General features: G+C 39.3%; 1 protein-coding gene and 1 long non-coding RNA gene across 4 annotated transcripts in view; one reads left to right on the forward strand and one right to left on the reverse strand.

The window, feature by feature from the left end:
* The first annotated feature begins 771 nt into the window (after nucleotides 1-771).
* chst9 (carbohydrate sulfotransferase 9) overlaps nucleotides 772-25541 on the forward strand; it is a 93078-nt gene continuing 68308 nt past the window's right edge. Inside the window, exon 1 of one of the 2 annotated variants that reach the window (XM_008108617.3) lies at nucleotides 772-965. The gene's annotated coding sequence lies outside the window, so the exon portion shown is untranslated. Of the gene's footprint in view, nucleotides 966-19692; nucleotides 21133-25541 lie in introns of those variants that run through there. The other variant, XM_008108616.3, reaches the window with a different exon arrangement.
* The window catches only part of LOC134298894 (uncharacterized), a 97658-nt gene continuing 89211 nt past the window's right edge, over nucleotides 17095-25541 (reverse strand). For both annotated transcript variants that reach the window (XR_010006010.1, XR_010006009.1), the window contains exon 4: nucleotides 17095-17326. This is a non-coding gene — a long non-coding RNA (uncharacterized LOC134298894). The remainder of the gene's footprint in view (nucleotides 17327-25541) is intronic.

Consider the following 25541-nt stretch of genomic DNA (forward strand, 5'->3'; position numbering starts at 1 on the left):
ATACACAGCTCTCACGCAGGCACACACGGGAAGGGGCAGAGATAGGAAGTAGAGGCTATTTATCTCACCCTCTGCTGTCTGATGCAATCCAACTTTAACCCTTTACACACTGGCATAGTAGGCAGCACACAGTGTATGATGCAATCTTCAGCACACATTGCACCACCATGACTCAATTACATTTAAACAACTCTATATACAATCATTCCCACTTCAACAGCTAACAGCGGGCTCTCACGCTGCTCCCAGGGTTTGAAACTGGGACCTTTCGGTCTCCAGCTCAGTGCTTTAACACACTTCGCCACCGGGGTTCCTATCTAGACACTAGGCTCTTGTTAATGCAGGCCAAAATCCCATTGGCTTTTTTTTTTTTTTTTTTTTTGCCGTTGCGTCACTTTGTAGGCTCATGTTTAACTTGTTGTCCAGGAGGACTCCAAGATCTTTTTCAAAGGCATCCTCCCCCATTCTGTATCTTCATGGGGCTTGACTTTCAGACCTCTTTGCCCCTTTTTGCAATGTACCAATATCCTTCTTGAAGGCACCACATTCCCATGGCAGTCTCCCCTGGTGTCAAACTTAATTCATTTTACAGTAGATGCCCACAAAGCCCGAGGCTGAAACCAAGGCACACTTCTATCCTGTCCAGAAGCCCTGAAAGGGGCACTACTAGCCCTTTCTCTTCCTGGCCCGTTTCTGCTCCAGGTGGGCGCTCCCTCCCTCCCTCCGGACTGGGAGGCGTGGTGGCGGAGGAGGAGGAGGAGGGAGAGGGAGAGAGAAAGCCACTCGCCCGGCTGGCTCCGTCCCGCCTTGTCCTGCCCAGCCCACCTTGGAGAGTCCCAGGCAGAGCGAGTTCGTGGGAGCAATCAGCCGGCTCTTTGCCTCCGGAGGCGAGCGCCAAGGAAGGCGTCAGGAAGAAAGACGGGGAAGCAGTCTCTCCCGGCGCGGTAGATCAGTTCCTCCGCCAGGTACGTTGCCCTTCTCTCTCTCCCCAATAGTCGCTGTTCTTGTCCCATCTCCCGTGTATGTCAACCCCTGCGCCATTCCCTGCGGCGTGGCTTTTCTCAGCAGCTCCTTGTTGGACGATCTCCCCCTTTGCACCTTTCTCCACTGTATCAGCCAAAGCCTTCCTCCCCTCTTGGCAAGCGCTCTGCCTCCCGGCCCTTCACCTTGCCTTGGCTTGTGTTTGAGGGTGCTTTCTTCCCTCCCCGGCCTCCTGCCTTTGGCCCTTGCTTGGAGTTCAGCAAGGATTGTCACGTTTTTCCCTCTCTCTTGAATTTGTCAAAGGAAAGTTGCGGCAGCAGCGCTTTCTCAAACTTTGTAGGGTCCGCCTGGGAATGTGGTGGCCTCAAGAAAGATATTGGTACAGTAGAGTCTCACTTATCCAACATAAACGGGCAGGCGGAATGTTGGATAAGCGAATATGTTGGATAATAAGGAGGGATTAAGGAAAAGCCTATTAAACATCAAATTAGGTTATGATTTTACAAATTAAGCAACAAAACATCATGTTATACAACAAATTTGACAGAAAAAGTAGTTCAATACGCAGTAATGCTATGTAGTAATAATTACTGTATTTACGAATTTAGCACCAAAATATCACGATGTATTGAAAACTTTGACTACAAAAATGCGATGGATAATCCAGAATGTTGGATAAGTGAGACTCTACTGTACACTGCAAAAAGGGGCAAAGAGGTCTGAAAGTCAAGCCTGATGAAGATATAGAATGGGGGAGGATGCCTGTGAAAAAGATCTTGGAGTCCTCCTGGACAACAAGTTAAACATGAGGCTACAAAGTGATGCAGCGGCAAAAAAAAAAAAAAAAAGCCAATGGGATTTTGGCCTGCATCAATAGGAGTCTAGTGTCTAGATCAAGCATGGGCAAACTTCACCTCTCCGGTTGTTTTGGACTTCAACTCCCACAATTCCTAACAGCCAGTAGGGCCGAAGTTTGCCCATGCCTGATCTAGATCCAGAGAAGTCATGCTCCCCCTCTATTCTGCCTTGGTCAAACCACACCTGGAATCACACTGTATCCAATTCTGGGCACCACAATTGAAAGGAGATGTTCACAAGCTGAAAGGTGTCCAGAGGAGGGCGACTAAAATGATCAAGGATCTGGAGAACAAGCCCTATGAGGAGCAGTTTAAAGAGCTGGGCATGTTTAGCCTGCAGAAGAGAAGGCTGAGCAGAAACATGATAGCCATGTAGAAATATGTGAAGGGAAGTCATAAGGAGGTGGGAGAAAGCTTGTTTTCTGCTGCCTTGGAGACCAGAATATGGAACAATGGTTTCAAACTTCAGGAAAGGAGATTCCACCTGAACATCAGGAAGAACTTCCTGACTGTGAGAGCTGTTCAGCAGTGGAACTCTCTGCCCCGGAGTGTGGTAGAGGCTCCTTCTTTGGAGGCTTATATGCAGAGGCTGAATGGCCATCTCTCTGGGGTGCTTTGATTGTGATTTTCCTGCTTCTTGGAAGGGGGTTGGACTGGATGGCCCATGAGGTCTCTTCCAACTCTGTGATTCTATGACCTATATATGTGTGGTTTAGAAAAGAGGAGATTGGGGAGGGATGTGATGTTTAAATATTTGAAAGGGTGCCCTATTCAGGAGGGAGCAAGCTTGTTTTTTGGCTACTCTATAGACTAAGACTTGGAGCAATGGATTCAAATTGCAGGGAAAGAGATTCCACCTAAACATTAGAAAAATCTTCCTCACAGTAAGGTAAGGTCTGTTTGACTATCTGGGAATGTGATGAAGTCGTCTTCTTTGTCGTTTTTAAGGAGAGGCCGGATGGCCATCTGTCAAGAGTGCTTTGTGTTCCTGCATGGCAGGGGTTGGACTAGATGGCCCTTGAGGTCTCTTCCACCTCCATGATTTTATATTCCACTTCTCCACTTATGGCAACCTCATGAATTTCACAGGGTTTTCTTATGCAAAGAATACTCTTGGCACCTTACTTCTATTAGATCAATGGTTTTCAGCAAGCCACCCACACATAAAAATCCCCTCGTGCCTGATTTGCAACTGTATTTTGCTGGTTCTGCACGTATACCAATGCACTAGACAAAGACTTTCTTCCACAATACAATTGCTTATCTGAACTTACCTGTCTGTCACATCTCTCCTTTAGGACAATCAATTGATACCCTACTTGCATAGTTTTCCAACCGACCTCACAACTTCTGAGGATGCCTGCCAAAGATGTGGGCGAAACATCAGGAGAGAATGCTTCTGGAACATGGCCATACAGCTCAGAAAACTCACAGCAACCTAAGTGATTCCTGCCATGAAAGCCTTTGACAACACATTAAATACTCCAATATGTTTTGCATTTCCATGACATTTTACATACTTATTCCTGTCTATCCACTGTGGCTTCACTCAGTGAATCTGATGAAGTGGACATGCTAGCATTTTCTTCTTTCCAGTTATCCCAAAGGTGTTTTTTTTAATGCTAAAACAGATTTACACATCTATTTCTTTGAACTGGTATCCTTGACATGTGACATGTGAATACAGTTGTTTTAGTGTGTGTATTTGAACATTTACAGTCCTAGTCTTGAAGTTAAGGAACTAGACTTTGATGTTCTGTGGATCCATTACAAGGATTTTGAGGATATAGCACATATATTATTTGATTGTAAATTGTATCAGAAGGTGAGGGACTTGTACCTTGGTCCATGTATCAAATGGACAATTTATTTATAATCTCTCATCAGAACAACTTATTTTAGGTGTGACCAAGACCCAAAATAACATATAAAACAGCTATGTATTTAAACAAAGCAATATGTCTGAGAGCCACATATGTGGGGCTGATCGGGGTAACTTGTAGGTAGGGTAAAGGTAAAGGTACCTTTACCTATTCAGTTTTATCATACCTATTTACTGTATTGTTATAAAAGTCTTATTTAACTTACTATGTAGAGTTGCATTAAGTTGTAACAAACTTTGTTGTTTGGTGTGGTATGGTGATATGGCCCAAGAACTAATCAATACAATTTATTCTGGGGTTGCTTCCCATCCATAAGACCTGATCAAAATTACTTCACTGTTGAGGGGCTCTGTCCCCAACTATTTATGGAATGATATCTGAGTTTGCATACTTCTCAAAGAGTTTTCTTTGAAGTTAGTCCTTATTTTCACTGTGTTTTTATGAATGAGTGGTCCTAAACTTCTGTTTCCAAACAAACAGGTATTTTGTTTGCAGTGATGGTTCTTCCTTGAAGTCCATCTGTGGATTTAGGTCTAACAGAGAGAAGTAGAAATGTGGTAGATGTAATTTATACATTTCCCTCACATATTGTGAGTATACACATAACTCCTATTATGGTCTAAACAAGAGACTAGAATGACTAAACCACTGCAGAAAACTCATAAAAACAAGTTTTGCTTTTTATGGGCTTCAGTATGAAGTGTAAATGTTCTTGAACTTAAACTCACCCATCATCCTGCTATAAAAGGAAAAGTCACTTTGGATTCTTCAAACAATGTTGTGCAACAAAGTCAAATGTTTAAGTCTCAGAGCAAATTATGTTAGAATTATGCAGGTGTCAGTGACAAAGTCTTTTTGAAATGCTGTCAAGACTGCATCCTTAGTGAAGACAGAAACTGAGAATTGCATGTTGCTGTTTTGAGAATTCAAATCACTTTGATTACTTTCTTTTCAATTATTTATATTTTAAAGAAGGTTCAAGAGCCTAACTTTTAAAATAAATATGTAGCAATTGCTCAAAACGGACAGAAGTGGTTGCTCAGGGCTGTAGCACTTTACTTAGAAATAACTTTTTATTGTTTTATTGTGTATATAAATAATAAAACAAACAATAAAAAACAAGAAACAGAAATAGAAAAAGAAATGTGTACAAAAATGCAAGCATACAAAAAAAGTTAACAAAGCAATATACAGCAAACACTTCTGGAACATAGGAAAAACAGAGATTAGCTGTACTGTTAACATGTCTTAACATGTCCTTACCCCAATAACCCCACACCTGTGAACTCATCCCCCTTGACCTCCGACACCACTCAATATGGATCACATAACTAACCAGCACTACCCTTATATCTTCTTTCAATAAATCCCATTTGTAGCAATCTTCAAATCTACCTTTGTCTTCTTTTCCAGATAAGCAAGTGCCAGCTTCCATTTGTTTGCAAATTCTTCATTAGTTCCTCCTTTGCTACTTTTTGTCAGCCTGGCCATTTGGATATTAATCTAATAATTTGTCTCTCCAATCTTTAATAGTTAGCTCTTTTTCCTCCTTCCATGTTTTGGCTATTTTTGGTCTTGCCACAACAAAGCAGTATTGATAAATTTCTTCATCTCCTGCACTAATACTCCTTCTAAATAGTCCTAATAGACACATTTCTGGGTTTTTCTAAAGTATTCACCCACTCCATAATGGGCCAATATCTTATTTATATAGTCCCAATGCACATTATCAAATGCATTCTCTGTATCTAAAAACAGTAACACAATCTCTCTGCTAGGGTCCTGTTCAGCATACTCTATTATATCTAACACCGTTCTCACATTTTAGCTTAGATGTCTTCCTGGGAGGAAACCTACTGATCCCCATGTATTATTTTAACTGAATTTTGTTTTACCCCGTTTGCTAAAATTTCTTCAAATAGTTTATAATTGTTATTAATTAATGAAATTGGTCCATAGTTTTTAACTTGTTCCATGTCTCTGTCCTGTTTAGGTAGGAGAACTATTGTGGCTTCCTTCCAGGACTCTGGCATCTCTCATTTTTGGAGCACTTGGTTCATTGTTGAGAGCAGTAACGGGCCTCATTCTTCTTTTTCCAGTTTGTAGAACAGGACAGAAGAATCCACCCAGGCCTGCGACTTTATTTAATTTGGCCTTATCTATGGCTGTACTCAATTCTTCCTATGTAATTTGTCTATCCAGGTCTGATTTCATTCTTTCTGATTGTTTGGTGATGTTTATTGGTCTAATTTTTGATTTTCTATCTGATTATTTTTTATAAAAGTTACTATAATAGTCTCCAAAAACTTTTTGGATTCTTCTTATATCTCTCCTTTGTTCCTTATCTTAGCTGTTAGTGGCCTCTTCATGTGATCTTTCATTTGCCACGCTAAAAAGCTTGCCAGGTTTATTCGCATTTTCAAAAAAATTACGTCTATTATACATAATTTTCCTTTCTAGCTCATTTGATAAGAATAAATTATATTGCTGCTGAACTTTGGCTCGTGCTTTTTTCTCTCTGTCTTAATTCCTTTTCTTTATATCTATTTATGATAAGCAACTCTTACCTATATTGGGGGGGGGGAGTTTGCACCAAAATTTTGTTGAGTTAGAAACCTCTTTCCACCACTTTTTCTGCGTCCCAGACTATCTTTTCAGCTATATCCTCCTTAAGATTTTCTTTAATATAATTTTGTATTTCTGTCCTAATCTTTTCCTTCATTTTTTGGTCTTATATAATTATTTCGTCTACAAAGCTTCCTTTCCTAGAGTCCCCCTTTTAACTGTAAGAGTATCAGATTGTGGTTTGCAAATACTCTGGGTAGCTATTCCACCTTCTCTGTTTTGATTACCAACTCCTTAGTTGCAAAAATATAATCTATTCTGGATGATCATCCATGTCTATGGAATAATATGAGTATTCCCTTCTATCTAGATTTTGCAACCTCCCATAGGTCATACATTTCCCAGTGTTTGTTGTAAGAGTAAGGATGCCTTGGTGTCCTTTTTCTTTTAAAATTTTTGAAATTTCTGAAATTTCTATTTTGGTATCCATTACCTTCATTAAAGTCCCCTAACCATAACATCTCTTTCTCCCCAAATTCTGCTAGGATATTGGATAATGATTATAAAATATTTTTTTGATTTGTGTTGGGTGCATAGATCCCTACTAATAAGATGTGCTTATATTAAAACCTTACTTTAACTATTAATATTCAGCCTTCTTGATCATCATATATTTTCTCTGAATAGAACCTACTTTCTTAGCAGACATACAGGATACTGTACTGTAAAGTAGATGCAGCAGTTTTTTTTAGAGTGTAAGCCATGTTACTCTTACAACATAACATTGAAAATATGGTATTTAATGGACCAAAAACCCATTATTAAGAAATGGGTAAAACTACCTTTGACCATTCCTTGCCGGGACTCCCTCAACCACTGTGGAAGTGGGAGGAAGTCTCTACTGCCCAGCTGTGCTAGATGTCCCTCTCCACCCCCTGTGTCATGGCAAGTCTGGCTACAACACGTCACCTGTCTTATCCCTAGGGGGGAGATGAGGAAAGCCTCCTCCTCTGAAATCAAAGCAAGCATAAGGAATATGGAAGATGGCATGGTGTGGCCAGGGACCATCGTGATGTGGAGGACACAGGGAAGTGCCATGACATGCCCTCCGGCAGCCCAAGCCCAGGAAAAATGGGATGACAGGCAGGCAGGACAGCTACAACTGATTCTGGTTGGGAACCAGCCTAGCTGCCTTTACTGTCCCTAAGTCAGAGGTAAAGTTTAAATCGTGGAGCATTTAGGGTAGCTAGCATGGCTAATGTGGATATATTATCAATGAATATTTGATTTTTATACCGGTTTTATATACCTATATACTTGGGGCAGGATCATAGCCAGAAAAAAATGGGGGGGGGGGGGTGTGTGATTTTTTTTTAGTGAATCATGAAGAGTAGTTCCATAACACAAAATAATTTTGAAATCAGGCTCCATCAATAAACTTCAGTGGACACTCAAGACAGATAAACTTTAGTGGACACTCATGGGGATTTAGTTAACCAGTTAAAATTCATGAGTAAACCAGTTTTTAAAAAACCAGAAAAATTTTGGCCGGGGGGGGGGGGTTTGAATCCCTACCCCCCCCCCCTTGGGGTCATGTGAAAGTTTCTTGGAACAAACAGAGGTCCTACGTAGAAAAGTTTAACAAGCACTTGACTCAGGCTGGAGGGAAGACCTGCTACTTCTCAGCTCAAACTCTATTGTAATATTTACTTCATACATAGTGCTGCAGCCTGACACTGAAAGTCAGAGTTTCTTCAGTGCTGCTTTGTCATTTCCTCAAAGCTGATACTGATTAATAACTTCTACCTAGCTAGAAATAAAGGAGGAAAAGGGGGAGATGCTGGGCCATCATTAAAAGGAGCTTCTCTGTTGGAGGCTTTCTTAACTGAGGCATGCCTGTGAGGTCTCTTGAATTTGATGGGTCTTCCCTCTGTCACTGACTTTGACAAAAGTGTGTGCCTCATTTTGACTGTATTGTAGCTTGAAGCTAAAAACATTAGTGAATGTTGTTGTTTTTTTACTTAGTAAAACATCATAACTTTTAAACTTTTACTAGAATTAATTGTAGGAAAGAAGCTTTGTGTTCCAATTCTGATGGAAAGGTTGACTCTGCAAAGCTGGATCTTTTCTAATTCTACAGAAATAGGACTTTATTATGCAAAGCCACTGCCCCATGGCAGTTACGCAATTACAGTTAGCAACAGCTGTGCCAATTTGCCAATCTGTGGTCCTGTAACAGTACCTGTGCTTAGCTTCATAACTCCAGCATCCCATAGTTGTGATACTCCATAATATTTTTTAAAATACTGTTTAAAAGACAACATCACAGTTACAGCTGAGATTAATAAAAAAAATTAAAATAAAACTTCAAATCAATGATTTACTTCCTTGGGAATAGCAAAGGGTTGGGTGGGAACGGAGGAGAATCCCACCCTATGATGTCACTTCATGCTGGCACAGAAGCACAAAGGGCTCATCACATTAGACAAGTGATGAGAATGTGGCACAATCTGCGGCTGTTGGGTTTTTTCATCAGTTGTAGGTGATAGATTTATTTTGGCGAGGTAGCAAACTGACAATGGATTTTACATGGCATTTTGTGATAAGAATCATCCCCAAATATGTCTGTCTTGCTTTGATGCTAGTTTGCCATCTTTGTCCTTAGGGACTGAAATGTTAGTTATCAGAGCTGTCTGGTTGTTTCTAGCAGTCAATTAAACCCTTCCAAGACTTAAGAGGCAGTCTCCCCAGAATGCGTTCTTGCTCTGAGCCATGAAAAGTCCTGGATCACTCACGTTATTATTTTATTCTTGTTGAATATGTAAGCTTAACAGAGTCTTCAGTAGTGCAATAAATGACATGAATCCAACCTGGTAGTCCCAAAGAGAACAGCGCTATTAAATCAGTGGAAATTATATAAGTGCTGAGTTATGAATCTGATGCTGAGGATCTTTTGTGATTGAGACTGGCATCTTTACTTATAACAAAGTGCTGTTTCCCATTCGCTCCAGCCTCAGAATGAAAAGCTCCTATCGGCAGAATATGGAGAGGTGATTTCTGCTCCTCCTCCTGTCTCATTTACCGCCCCCTCCCCACCAAATCAATTTAAATACATGAGGGCAGGCAGGCATAGAGGAACATTTCAATTCCTCCTGACCTGACAAATCTTTCTTCTCTGATTTTTCTAATGGTTCAGCATTCCCTAGTGAGTAACAATCAGTTCTGAGAGGGATAAGAACAATGAATTATTAAATTCAAAGAAAGATGTGGGGAGTAAGGGTATCTGGCTTATAGATGAAAATCATATTTAATTTTTAAAAGATTCTAGAGGAAAGAGTGCAATTCTATTACATTTCTACAATTTTATCTCTCCTATAAGGAACTTAATAGACATGTCTGAAAAGTCTTCCATGCAATTTTCATTATAGGATCAAGAATATAGGCTGTAATGTTATTGGATATCTATTGTTTTGTGCCATTGAGTCATTTCTGACTTATACGTATCCTAATCATGGAATCTGAAAGGTCAGTGCAGGATCTCCAGCTAAAATATCCTCAGCAGGTAGTTACCCAGCCTAATTTTGAAGACATTTAGAAAAAGACACATCAGCATATCTCACAATTTGTTCCATTTTCAAATTGTTTTCACTGGTAAAAGGTTCATTCTGATGTTCAGTCCAAATTACCATCCTGTAATGGTAATGGGTTTCTATATCTGAGTGGGAATTTGAACATTAGCCTTAGACAGATTGGACTATGACTTGGAATATGCCTCTGAATTGTATATTAATATTGGATGTTAATTTAATGTTACTGTTTTTATTGTAATTGTTTTTATATACTATGTCTTTATTGGTGTACAACATCTAATGATTGCTATTGTAAGGCCACCCTGAGCTCCCCTTTGGGGGTGAGAAGAGCGAGATATAAATGCTTGTAATAAATAAATAATGAATAAATAAATAGTTCATTGCTCAAACCATTATGTCATACTGGGAAATTACTGAAATGTAAAAATGATTGTGCCCTCTTAGAGGTTGCATCAGTGAGGTCCATAATGTAGTCAACATTTTCAAAGTACACAATTTATTTATAATTTAATTAACCCCATTTCTGCCCCGCAGGGGACTCAAGGCGACTTACATATGGCAGCTATTAGATGCCTTAAAACATATACAAATAGTAGACTTAAAATTGAATTTAAATTAGTACATATTCAGCATTTAAAAACATTACATTCAATATTAAAATCATGTCCAAAAATCATAGTCCAAGGCCGTTCTGTCGTCATTCTACATATTCCAAAGTCAATCATTGCAGTGTACTAAGCACTGAAAGCCTGATCCCAGAGCCAAGATTTTACTTTTCTTCTGAAGGCCAGAAGGGAGGGGGCCGATCTAATATCATTAAAGAGTGAGTTCCGCCGTTGAGGGGCCACCACTGAAAAAGGCCTGTCTCTCGTCCCTTGCGAAGCAGGTGGGATCTAGAGCAAGGCCTCCCTAGACGATCTTAATCTCCAAAGTGTCTCATAGTGGGAGACACGTTCAGACTGGTAAACTGGGCCAGAACCATTTAAGACAGCTAAAGCCAGCACTTTGGATTGAACTCCTCTCTCAATTATTTTGTGTCGTGAATGGGGAAGTAATCAATCATTGTGCAACATCTGTGGCATCCCATTCATTGCACAACTGAGGGATCCATCATAATTACACTAGGGAATATTTACACTGTGCTAAAACTATATAGGATCTTGGCCATAATTTCCATGATGGTCAAATAAGAAACTTTGTTGTGAATGAAGCTTGTATTGTAATGTGTGGCAGTTTTGAGGAGCTTAATATTACTAAATAAGGTTTATGATAAATGTGACAAGATAAAAATCTAGTAATTATCATTGTCCCTAAGGTTTTCAGTTGCAGGGTATTTCTGTACTGATTGCACCAGAGTTGCTTCTGAAGAAGTACATCCATGCCTATTTTAACTAGTCTATAGTGCAGTATTTTAGAATGCACCTCCCTTTTAGCTGAATAGGCCATTGAGGAGGGAGAGATGGTTGAATTTTCCTTTTTAAAAATGAAATGTAGCCATTGACAGACTTGTGTCTGCTTGCAGCACGTGGGGGTGGAGCATTTAAACTTTTCAATATGCAACCTTCTGAGTCTTTATCTGTGTTTCCCCCCACTAAATAGCTATATGTGCATATATTAAATTTAAACTATCCTCGTGCCACCTATGTGAACCACTTCCCACCCCCAGAGCTGTGTTTTCATAATTAAAAGGAATCATGAGAAGATCCAGTGTTCTGCACACCTTGGAACCCTAACTTGAAGGTGTCAACAGATATCAAGTAAGTGGACCAATGCTAAGCCAAAGATCTTCAAGAACTGTATTGGTTATGAGCTCCACATTGATAAATTCTGTCTGGTCATCATGTTTATAGTGGGAGCAGGTAGGCAGACAGAGCTTTGCTTCACTTCACTGTTGATTTATCATGTCATCTCTGTTGGGTAATTTCAAAATGGAAAAATACAAATCAGCAACAACAACAGTAGCAGCAGTTTAGCAGATTGGAAGCGTCTTGAGCAGTAGAACAGTAGAGCAAATGAGCTTCAGCTATACAGCAGCAGTGTCAAGCTTTCAGAGTTAGAAAATGCTTTATGAAAAGAATAACATGTCTATATAGGAATGTTAGGGGCTAGCTATCCGTCTATCTTTCAGAAGACATCCATGTTCAGAGGAGGAGAAGAAAATGGAGACTCGGAGGCTAATCATGTAGTCAGAGACTGACTAAAAAGAGGAGTATCAGTGTAACAAACAGGAGACAGCAGGAGAGAGGCGGGCGGGGGGGGGGGGGGATAAACAAAGAGGGCAGTGAGGGAAGGGCTTTTCTTACCAGCTAATTCAGCTGCCTGTCTACTCCTTGTTGAGGACTACAAACTTGTGCAGGATGTGGCTGACTTCCAACAGGACCATAGCCAGATAAAAATTTGGGGGGGGGGGGGTTAAAACTTTTTTTAGTGAATCATGAAGACTAGTTCCATGATGCAAAATAATTTAGAAATCAGGCTCCATCGATAAGCTTCAATGGACACTCAAGACAAACTGTAGTGGACACTCATGGGTTTTTAGTTAATCAATTAAAATTCATCAATAAACCAGGTTTTTTTTTAAACCTGAAAAATTTGGAGGGGGGTTGAACCTCTAAACCCCCTCCTTGGCTACAGCCCTGACTTCCAACAATCTCAACAACCATGTTGTCTCCTCTACCTACTCTAAGGAGGCTCACAATTTTGTATTTGTTTCTCTACTGACAAACCAGATAAACAAAGTTGTAGCTAAAGTAGGTTAAATTCTATGATGTGTGTGTGTGTGTTTTAAAAAAACTAAATAGAATTTTTTTCAATTTAAATTGAATTTTTAAAGATATCATAAATGGTGATTTTTCTCTTTTAGCTCTCAGTAAAATTAAAACAAACATTACACTGAGCCATCTGTCATCTCCCGGATCTATTGTATAGCTGCAGGACTCGCCTCCTCACATCTCACTATATTGTGCCAGGTAGAAAGTAGACAAATTGGAGAATTACCTGGTTACATCCCGATAGTCAAATGCAAAGAATTACAACATCCCCTGGTGTCTGATGACTAGTAATAATTTTGCACTGGAAGTGCTACTCAACGGTAGCTATGTTGCAGGCTGGCTTGTTCCCAACTTCCCACCTTGATGATTTGTATGAAAACCATGTAGATATTCATGATGAATTTTACTGGTTTGAAGTGCAGATGTTTGAAGACAGGATATGAATTCTTAGCCACACAGAAGTCATGTCAACTTACATTAATGCTGTTGGTGGTCACAGATAATTTCACCCATTTTATTTTTACCAAGCATCTAGCAAGACCAGAATGATAGAAATGTCATATCACCAGAGGTGTTATTTCCAAGAACTAAGATGATTCATTTCATATGATGAGTAGGAGTTGGGAACAGAGGTGCTTTATATGTCATGCAGCTGATATAAATTAAATTATGTTTATTTTTAATAGGTTTGTTTAAGGTTTTAATTGTATTTTCTCCATATAATTGTATAGCACCTTTAGTCTGTTCTTGCCAGAAAGGCAGGATATACATGGAACAAACAAAAAAAAATCTAGACCCTTTCCCATTTCTTAGTTGAGACTCAACTACAAAATATGTGCATATATTACATTTTCCTTTTATATTATTGTACTATATCCCATTATTTATAATGTCCAAAGCCCAGAGGAAAAAATGAAGAATTAAAATAGATGTGCATGGAATTTAAGACTCTTGCATTGAATTTGACAAATGTAAATGAATATTTTGAGCCTTAGAATGGATACATTTATTAAAAATAAATGAAAAGGAGATTGTTCTGAAGCTTTTAAGATCTTATTTCGGCTCTTGCTTGAAATGATGTTTCAAGTTTCAATTACTGACTGTACGTGATCACCTTTACAGACTCATTGCATAGTATTGCAAGAAAGATGCAGTAAGTTTTGGGATTGCAGTCATAGGTCTAATCACTTGGTGAATTTCAATATCATTGAAACACAAATGAGGTTTATCTTCTGTAGAAGTGTACATAAGGCTGGTCTGGTCCCATTTTGTTAACATATTCATTTGAAATGAAATTTCTATGTAAGTGCCATCACACAACCAAAATTACTCCTTAGACTGGTTGTTCTTGTACATTTTAGACCTCCTATCCTCTTTATCTTTTTAGAGTTTATAGTAAGATTACTACATATAGATGGTCACCCAAGTGCTTTTCAATATTAGTGTACCTACCGTAGTATATGATTTTCTCATGTAAGTATAAACAGTAGTAGCAAAAAGGAAACCCTTTTTGTCTTCCTCCGACATTCCAGATGATACATTTTAGCCACTGCTTTCTAGTGGTATCACGTAAAAATTAGAACTGGATTAAATTCTCAACTTTGTGATGAACTTTCTGTGTACTTGTGGGCAAGTCAGTTTTAGTTTCCCAGATACTTAATAATGAATAGTGACATCTTATTCCACTGAATGGGTCAGATGGTTGAAACAACCTTCCTTTGATGGGATGGATCTGCAATGAGGATTAATTTAAATCTTTTCTTTACTCACTTCCTATTCTCACTGTGGACTGGCTCTGTCTCCCTCTACAGTGCTTAAAATGAGTTCCTTCCAGAGGTACTTTCCTCACGTTTACCAACTGAGACATCTCTGCTATCTGTATTTATTTTCTACACCAAGGGGTATTTCATCTTATTAATATCTAGGATTGGCAGCTAGTCCTGCCTCTTTCTAAACTTAATTGGTTCTCCAAATATTAGACTGCACCACTAAGGTGCCTTAATCTTGGTTTTACTGCTTAGGACAACCACTGGAGTTGTGGATTAAGACGGATCTGGGGAGCTACATTATTCCCATCCCTACTCTAAACTAAAAAAAAAAGAAGCAAAATTGAGAAAAGTTATTCTTTTACAACACAGTTGTTAGAATTCCCTCCTTCTGCTGCCTGAGAGTTTCTGGGATTTTGTGGTTAAAAAGTAAGTTTACTTTATATATAGTACTTTATAGTACTTTATAGATAGGCATGCATTATTTATTTATTCATTCATTTGCAGTATTTATACCCCACCCTTCTCATCCCAAAGGGGATGCAGAGTGGCTTACAGAATACACATATGGCAAACATTCAATGCTGACTATACAATTAACAAGGACAGAAACACAGAGGTAAAAGCAGTTTTTCCCCATCTTATTTCCAGCAGCAACTCCGGCCATTGGGGGGTGCGGTGGGGGTTGTGCTGTCGCTCCATCTTCCATGCTGATAAGCTTTCCTCTGATCAGTGTCTTTAAGGGCTCCTTTATTACCTCAACAATTACCTAAAATCAGTACCTATTTATCTACTTGCATTTCTGCTTTTAACCTGCTAGGTTGGTAGGTGAGCTGGAGCTAACAGCAGCTGCTCAACCTCACCTGGGCTTGAACTATCATTTTTTGCCAATGGAAAACAGGTCTATGAATTAAATCATTTATTGTTGTAGACGTAGGATGAAATCAGCATTACCTCCTTTTAAGAGATGTTCGATCCCTGTGGTATGGATAGAAATACAGTGTATATATTCATGAGTTCTGCATCCAGAGATTCAACCAGCCATGCTCAAAAAATATTCAGGAGGGAAATTTGAAAAAGTAAACCTTGATTATGCTGCATGCCAAGCATTATCCTGGTGTGTAGGCACATCCTGCTGCAGCCTCTCCATTTCATAGATTCTCTGGCTGCCTCTGATACTCATTGAGTTGTTTGCTGTTTTAAATAAGGGATAACATTTTACTATCTGCATCCACAGATTTTAGTATCCATTGGGGGCCCATCTACACTGGCCAAAACACAAATGGAATTAGAGTTTAAACATTTTGGCTAGGGGTGGCCACACCCATTTGTGAAATCAGCATGGGTGAGCAAGGACACTGCCAGTCTCTCCCCCCCCCCCCCTCTCCTCTCCCCTCCTCAGACCTCTGGTGTCTGTTTCAGGCACCAGAAAGAGAAGGAAAGCATCCAGGCCTCTGTCCGGAGGCTTGTCTTGATAAATACAGGGCAAAAGGGGGGGGGGGGAGGTTGGTGGTGTCCTCCCACTGCCTGAGCCCACAGAGGCAGGATGGCTGTGGGGACTACCTCCAGGGATAGCACATGGTGGTCCTGAGAGGCAGTCTCCACAGGCTGTATTCCTGAAAGTTCCACATCTTTCCAGATGTTTTTGAAACCTGGACCTGGATGCCTCAGGATAATGTATCCCCTACAACACATTATAGGATAGTGTAGATGGGACCTGAGTTGTTCTGGAACCAAACTAGAATGGATACTGAGGACCGACTGTACTATGATGAAGTAGATATTGAAATACGGACATTGTCAACCTCGTGCATTTAAAAATCAATAACCTAGTTTTCATACCTTTACTAATGTAATCTATTCTTAAAGCCTTTCAAGCCTTTGTTAGTCTTCTGCCATTTGGTAAGAGCAAGTGTTTCTCTACAGTAAGGGAGAAGAAGAGAGAATAAGAGACAGCACAACCTATTGTAGACTTCCAGTTCATGCCACTGTTGTGAAGTTTGGTATAAGAGTCCAGCAATCCCTCAAAGTCCACAGGTTCCCTAGATTGCTCTACAGCAGTGGTTCTCAACCTATGGTCCTCAAGTCCCAACAGCTGGTAAACTGGCTGGGATTTCTGGGAGCTGTAGGCCAAAAACATCTGGGGACCCCAGGTTGAGAATCACTGCTCTACAGTGTTCCATAGCATGGCACTTTCCAACCAAGATCAGTCATCATTTTCATATCCCTCCTTCAAAATAATATAAATGTTGCAATGCATTTGTGTTATGCTTCAATTGAAGCATGTTTGTCATAAGAGGTCAATTTCCCAGGTGATAGTTGGATGAGTGCAGAATTTCTGGGATTTGTGTATTAAGCAAAGGGGGGTCGGTACTACTGCTTATCAAGATGCAAGTGGCATCAACTTAAGAGATTCCTTACGGAGTGCTCTAATGGAAAAGTCACCTCCTGTTGTGTTTGACACAGAAGGCAATGATCTATCTTGGTGTCACAGTCACAGTTTTAATGAAGCTTATAAGCATAGGCTGTAGATCAGAAATCATTGTATTAACTGCAGTAATTAATCAGGCTGACACTTTCTCAAATCTCATGTAGAATAATAGCTCTAAAGCTTCATCTAATGTGCAGGAAGTCTGAGCTAGAAGTGTGAGAGCCTTAATTAAAACTCTGCCTTAGCACAATAAAATTTAAATACCACATGTTTTAATTAGGGTTGCTGCTGCCAGAACTCTGAAAGAGGAATCAGGGGCTGAGTTCATAGTTGCATCAAAGCAGGATGGTGTTCCAAAGTGGCAGCTGTACTGCATGATATCTGGATCTCTTTAGTCAAAACTGGTACATATTGGTCTGGGAGTTTCTTGTTGACCATGCCAACAAATATTCTGTGTGTAGTCTGCCTCCATTATTCTTGTTCTGCATTACAAGAAAGGGAGAGAGAAAAAACAGCACCAAGCTAAACATAGAGAAAATTCAAAGGGGGACAAAGTTTCAAATTGGTGCTGAAAAACATATGGTATTATAAGGAAGATTTTTTGAGGAGCACTTAAAGAACAATTGTGGAAATAAGCTGCTACTCAGAATCAATATCTTTGTATTATTCAACAATCCTTGGCTTTCAAAAATGCTGTAGTGCATTAAATCTTTTTTTGTTATTTATTAAAAGTATTGTTTATGTTCCTGGCCACTAGGATTCCACAAAGTAATGCACAATAAAATATCAAAACAGTCTTTAAATACAACTTTAAAACAATGTTAGTCTCATCTTCAGAAAAAACAAAGCCAGATGCAACAATCTAGTTTTGGCTGCCAAGCAAACAGCTACAAGGATGGCATCAGCCTCACTTTTTTCACAGGAAATTCCAGGATTGAGGCATAGCTATAAAGAAAAAAAAAGCTTATCTTCTGTTTTGACCCACTTCACCACTTGAATTGATGGGATATGAAGCAAGACCTCTGTTGAAGACCTCAGATTTTAGGCAAACATTTATCTTTCATAATTTAAGGCTTCATAGGTCACCAGCACCATTTTGCATTAAGCTTAAAAACAAATTGAAAGCCAGTGCAAGATACATGGTCTGCAAAGCACATTACAGAAACAGTTGGGCTTCTGTATATTACAGTAAGCTGAAGCTTTCAAACCCTTTTCAAGGGCAGCTTTATGTAGAATGCGTAAGAATAATCTAAGTAAGAAGTCGTTCAGGCATCGATCTCAATAGCCAAATCAGCCTTTTAAAATTGTTGTTATTCATTTTATGTCAAAATGCTATGTAGAACCGAACTGAATCTGATGGAAATACCTTGACTTTACAAGTTTGCGGATTTGAGTTTTGTAGATCTGAATATTCACAGGTTTGATTAAAATGTTCTCTCCATGAAACACTAGGTCATCCGTGGCACATCTGTGGCCAATGTCTCCTGGAAGTTAACATGCTGAAGAGCCTAAAGATCCCCAGAGAGTTATGAATCTTTAAGTCTTTTTTAATTTGTGGTTTTTCACTTTCATGGGGGTCCTGTGGCCCTAATCCCAGTGAATGTGAAGGGCTGACTTAACTTTATCTGAACAATAAGTCACTTAAATTATAAATGCTTATTCCCAAGGTGTCTCTGTTTTTCCATCTGGGATCTACCTTGAGTCACAATGCAAGAGGATTTGGGTATGCTTAGTGAGATTTCAGACTTCTCCCTGGGGTCAGCTGACCATTGTGCCAGATGAAAACAGCCTAATATCTAATCCCAGCTTCTAAATCAATTTGGTACGTGCTGATTATGGTGATCAAAGCACAAGCACAAAGGCTTTTCAAAAGCACAACACATCAGATGGAGTTTGTTGCAAGTTCTTTTTGATCCTGACCATTATATTAATGAATAAAAACACATGTAAAAAAAAAACAGCAGAAGGAAGAATTTGAAAACTACATGAAACCAGTGACAGCAGGTTTGTTTCAAAAATCCATAGGGCAGGCAAGGCAAGCGGCATCAGTGCAGCTGTTCTGACAGATAAATGAACACAGCTGATGATACAGTGATCCTGTTATCTCTTAAAGACAATTGTTGACTCGACTTACTTTACCTTGTGTTCCTTCTAAAGTCATCTAAACTACTGAAGGCAAAATATCTGACTCCAACCCAACTTTATGTGATGCTGTTTATCACTGGCAAGCACATCTCATCACAAATCTGTATCTAGGGACATGTTTGCCTTTGAGCTAGAACTTGATAAATCAATAGAAAAAAGAGAACTTCCGTTGGCATGATTGAGACAGATCTTTGGCCTGGGTGAGGGTTATGCTGAAGACATATACTGTGTGTGTATATATATATTTGGATCATTATGTGAAATAAAATGTAATTTATGTCCAATAGCAGCTTCCCTTCTGATAGAAATAGTCTCTTTTGATGAAGAGATTTTGATCATGACTGTGGCATGAGGGAAAGCATCTGTAAAAAGTAAACTATCTTTGATGCCTAAAACCACATTCTCCGCTTTTCAATGATAAACATGAAAAACAAATCGTGCAACAGCAGGCTTGTTTAACATAACTTGTAGTTTGACCTTGGCTTTGAATTTTCCAATGAAGGCTCACATTTGTAAGACATGTTGGTATTGTCCTGATGGACTGCTCTACTCCAGCTTGTTCCATGATGGCAGCTGTGTGGCTGCTTGTACTGCACAGATTGCCATAATTGTCTGTGGCCAACCGTGTATCCTTAGATATGGGTGGCCTACAAATAACAACAATACTATAATACAGGCTAGAATTATGAAAAATGTAGTCCCAATTTCCAAGGACCATGGACTGGGAAATAACACTGTGGACACATACAAGCAAGAGAAACATTTTCATATCTATTAGCAATTGGTGTTGCAGAACATCCCAACACATAGGTCCCAAACATGTGCATCCATATTATTTTTACTGATGCTATGGAATATCTTCAGATAACATATCAATGTTTTGTCTCTGCTATGTATGCAATCAGAGTGAGTTTCCCATTCCTTTCTTCTGAAATTGAGAATATATGGGTTGCCTTTGCTGAAAGAAAGGAGCCCGCAATGGTGCAGCAGGTTAAACTGCTAAGCTGCAGAACTTGCTGATAGGTCAGTGGTTTGAATCTGGGGAACAGGATGGGCTCCTGCTGTTAGCCCCAGCTTCTGCCAACCTGGCAGTTCAAAAACATGCAAATGTGAGTAGATCAATAGGTACCACTCCAGTGGGAAGGTAATGGCAGTCCATGCAGTCATGCTGGCCACATGACCTTGAAGGTGTCTACGGACAATGCTGGCTCTTTTCGGCTTAGAAATGGAGATGAGGACCAACCCCCAGACTCAGACACGACTAGACTTAATGTCAGGGGAAAACCTTTACCAACCCTTTTGCGGAGATAATGTGATTTTCAGATGGCCACCCAGTGAGTTTCCATGACCAAGCAGCGATTTGAATAATGCTCCTGGAGTTTCAGTTCCAATAGTCACACCATTGCACCATGCTGGGTCTCCTTGCATATTTTACTGGTGCATAACCGTTGTGCTAGCAGAAGTCTAAGGTAGGCTTTTTAAAAAGAAAAACAGAAAAGGCACTTCTCTGACAGCTATTGTTTACATGCTGACAGTTTGCTTAATAAAATCCAAAAGGCTGAAAATGATTAAAAATCTGGTGTTTTCATGTAATTGCATTTGTCTGCAAACCATATGGTGTTCAACGGATAATCTGATAATAACTTGTTTATAGGGCTTTTTCTTTACAGAGATCTAGGGCTAGAAATAGAAACTCTTCTAGCAGAACAGCAAATAAATCAACAAATGTTATTTTCCCCCAAATGATTGTTCCCAAGTGTCTTATTTTACCTTATTACTTTTGCTTTAGTTCACTGGAAACTTTTCTTACCTAAATAACCCTTCCAAGGGCCTCATTGTACCGATTGTCAGTACAGGTTTGGGTCCCCCTCGCCACCCCTCATCCAATTTAATACTCCCGCTATACTATACTCAATTGAATTACAATGTGCTAGAATTTAAAAGCAATCTAAGTAGCTTTACTTTCCCCTGCTTTCTACAAAAGGTTCTATATTGCATTTTTGTAACCTAACATCCTGCTGGTTTTGAGTGGCAGGTGAAGGGCATTTAAATTAATGATTTCCTTCTCCTCAGGCTCTGTGTTGCAAGTAAGATTATTCTTCAGAAAGATTTGGGCTTGAGCCTGTTCCACTTGAAGCCACTGGTAAGAATGTGCCTCTTAACAGTGCTGTTTCTTGTGTAGTTTAAAATCAATGACTGCTGAAGTGGCACATAAAAAATAACTCCTTGATGGGTATGCCTCATAGAGCTCTGTGCTTTAAATAGGAGCTGCCATGGTTTTCCTTAAGGTGCACATGAATATTGTTTAGAAAGTAGAGTTGCTTTTGCGTCCTGTACAGCTGCATTGATATATCGCTCTGCTTCTAAAGAGCTCAAGTTAACTGTTCATGTTGTCTACAGTTCTCTGTGATATAGGCTCCTGGAGTTATGTCCTGGGCACATTGTTCAGTCAGGCCAGCTGCTGGGGTACTCTGGGCACAGGAAACATATGATACATCTACACTGTGGCATTAATGCAGTTTGACACCGCTTGAACTGCTACAGCTCAGTTCTGTGGATCATAGGCATTGTTTTTTTCAAGATGTTTAGAGTTCTCTGCTAAAGTGTGCTAGTGCAACACCAGACTACAACTCCTATGATTCCATAGCTCTGAGCCATGGCAATTAAAGTGGTGTCGAACAGCATTAATTTTACTGTATAGATGCACCCAAAGGCTTACATTTCATTCTTAGGGATCACTATATCAGCAAGATTTTGTTCACAAGAATATTTTAACATTTCTCATTGGCTTGGATCAATGATCATGAATAGACTTTTAAAACTTCAATCCAAGATCCTACCCTACTACTCTATCCAAGGTTAGTACAGCCAATCCACAATCAAGATATATAGGAAAAAATGTTCTAAATTATTCTGATGGAAATAACATGCTGCATATCTGTGAACACATCTTCCCAACTATTCAGAATCAAAAGCTGGAAACAGAAGGCAATGTTTACTAGTAGTTCATACAATGGACACCTCTTCTTTGGATCAATTGGTTTCCAGTGACTGTGTTAGCAGATATTGGAAATATTCCTAGTTTTTACCTGCAAAGGTGGCCCTGCTACTTGAGAGATTTATAGAGTCTTCAACAAAGTATTATTGTTATTTAACAAAAATCTGTGCAAGCTTTGTCGTTTACAGTGTATACAAAGATGGAGTCCAATACAAATTAATACTGGGAACTATCTTTCTTTTTCTGTTCATTTAATGGCAGGAAAAGTGTTTGAGAACAAAAAGCTATTTTTACTGCACTTCATATCTTACATTATAGTGATGGGTACATGAGAAAAATAGATGTTAATAGCCTACTGGTTATAACCTGATTTGTTTACATCCTCAAATGGTGCATTACATGCATTTATGAGTAATACATAAACCCACATTTATGCAGCTATACTGGGAACAGCTCTCTGCTTTATCTTGGAGAATCTGGTAGTGGTATAACACCAAGCACAAAGTAGCTGCACGCAATAACATCCTGCGGAAACTTATTGGCAATGCATAGGGTGCAGACTCACAATTAATATGAATATCAGCCCTGGCCTTGTCTTTCTCAACTGCTGAGTACACCTGTCCTGTCTGGCACAAGTCTGTCCATGTGAAGCAGGTGGACATAGCACTGAACGAAGCATGGAGAATAATCACAGGATGCCTTAAACCTACACCTGTTGATAGACTGAGAAGCGGAGTTGGCAGATCAAAAGACAACCTGGCAAGATGGCACTACCTGGAGGAATCCTCCACCTTGTGTGACTGTTGAGCAAAACAAACAACTCCTCATATGTATGCTTGCCCACAATGCCCTGCCTCATGCATGGAGGAAGAGTTGTTCAAAGCTACGGACAATGTGATTGCTGTTGCCCACTTTTGGTCTAAAACTATTTAGCTGTTTGTGATTCCTTTATCACTTTTAAATGTATTTATTATACAATGCTTTTGACACGAAATAAATAAATAAGGTACAAAAGGATGGTTTATGATTTCCAGTGGAAACATGGAGTGGCAATCTGCATTCTAGAAAACTGTCTGGAACACAGGGTATTGCTGGGAGATTCCAAATGGATAAGTAGATAGGCATTGATTGGAAAAGTAATGGAATAGATAATATTCTCTTCCAGTCCAAGGAAAAACAAATTGCAAAAGCCTATAAAATATTATTAAAATTACACACAGAAGTACAGATTGTATGATTCAATGGGCAAAGAATGTGGGCCACAATATCCCCCTAGACCAGTCATAAAAATAGAGAAACTATTCCTTGCATTCAGTCATTCAGGTACAAAATACACTTTGAAACTATATGTGTTTCTTCCCATTATTAACATCTTTGATAAGTGCAATCTTTTTTTAAATGAATTTTTAATTTACTTTATTTAGGAAAATGATTGTTGCATCTAAAATGTAATTGACCTTTTGACCAATGCTACATTGCTGATCAGAAGGAGGGTAGATTTTGATTGAACATTAGAAGGGCTTTCTTGATGGTGAGAACAGTTTGGCAGTGAAACAATTGCCTAGAGATGTGGTGAGTTCTCCTTCTCCTGACATTGTCAAAAAGAAGCTAGGTAGCTGCTGATGCTTTAGCAGATGATCCTGCAATGAGAAGGAGATTGGACATGATTGCCCATGAGCCCAATTCAACACTATGAAGCTGTGAATCTATGAAATTTAATTTCTTTGTTCAACATTTTAACTGAGCAGTGTACCATACAGGCTCTTGTTTTATACCTTCCCCCATTAGGTTGTACATTTTCCATCATAAACTATCACCATGTAAGAAAAAAAAACATTTCAGAGCAAACAATCTTTTCAATCCATATCATTCCATGATTGTGATTTTTTTCCCTGCCTATTTAATGGTGTTTACCAAGAAATGAGAAATCTAATCCATGTTCTAAATGCCAAGTTATCACACACACACAGTCTTTCTCCCTCCCTGGTCTCATTTTTATTGTATCAGAGTGGTAATATTAGTCCTGTTGAAGCACATGCAGACAACTTGGGACGTAAGGGTGGTGGAAGAGTAAAAACCACTGCTATGTTCACCTCTGACAAGAAACCCAAAAGACTGGGAACCTACTGGTTATTTGTTGTTGATTTGGCCTTAACTCAGTTTTGCATATTGAAATTCTTCATGAACATTACTTCCAATACCAGAAAGTGTTTTAAAAGCACATAATTCCATTCCTTGAGCACATAAATCTCACTGAACTCTTCTCCTATTCCATTGAGTATTTAGCTGTTGATTCGGGCTTCTATTCCTCAAGGGCCAGAAAAAAGAGTTCTGTTACTCTTTAATAGCAGTGTTTTCCAAAGCATCGATTTTGCTTCAGAAATCCTTACATTTGTATGAAGTGCAAAGAACATATCTAATTTTGACTTGCAGTTTCACACTAAAACTTTGAGATAATCCATGATGTCCATCAAGAATGCCAGGTCTTGTGGCCTCTTTTGGTTGTCAGATTATTTGCAGGTCAGCATTTCATCTCAGTGAAAAGTTCTGTATTCTTCTTAAGTATGTCAGCCTATTTCTTTAGCTCATCCAGCACACTTCACAATAATAAACCAAATCCCTGTGCTCTTCTTTGAGACCTTTCAGTAGCTCCTTGAACTAATGACTGTTCAGTGCCCTACTTTTGATAAAGCAAACGTGGACAGATTGTTTTCATTCCAAAGGAGTGCTTGCAAGAAATCTCCAAAAGAATGATGCTATGCCACAGTACCTATTTATTTGGATCAAAGCTAACACAGGACCTTTCTTTTTTAACAAGGCCTGTAAGTCTCTTCTGAGCACTAGTTATAGGCTGGTGCAACATCAATAGCAAGACAGGTTTTCTCTGATGTCATGACGGTGAAATTCCACATGAGAGACTAGCTAGCTAGATGCTGTTATGTCAGTTGTCTTGTCAACAGCCAAAGGGTTGAACACAAATTAATAAACAGAGCCTTTCTGAGACCAACATTGTTGCCCTTCTCTGAACTTGTTCAGATTTGTGTATGCTCTTCTCAAAATACAGCATCTCAAAGTAGACACAATATTCCAGATGAGATTAGACTGGTTCAGAATAGAGTGAAATCACTGCTTCTTCAGACTTGGAAATGATTATTGTACCAATGCAGTCTAAAATTGAATTAGCCCTTTTTGCAGCTCCATCACACTTCTGATTTCTGACCACCTTGAGGTTGACTGACCACGGGTTTGATCCATTTCACATGTACTTCTCCCAAACAGATACTTCTCATACTATGCTACTGAATCAACTTTCCTTCCTTCCTGCCTGCCTGCCTGCCTGCCTGCCTGCCTGCCTGCCTGCCTGCCTGCCTTCCTTCCTTCCTTCCTTCCTTCCTTCCTTCCTTCCTTCCTTCCTTCCTTCCTTCCTTCCTTCCCCCTTCTTTCTGATTTTTTTATTTGTTTGTTGAATTCATTTTTGTTTTCATTTGGTTTTTCACTTTTAAATTGTTGAATTTTAAAATGTTTTTATATCTATTGAAGCATTACCCAACACT

This window comes from Anolis carolinensis, chromosome 4 (assembly GCF_035594765.1).
Source record: "Anolis carolinensis isolate JA03-04 chromosome 4, rAnoCar3.1.pri, whole genome shotgun sequence".
Lineage (NCBI taxonomy): Eukaryota > Metazoa > Chordata > Lepidosauria > Squamata > Dactyloidae > Anolis > Anolis carolinensis.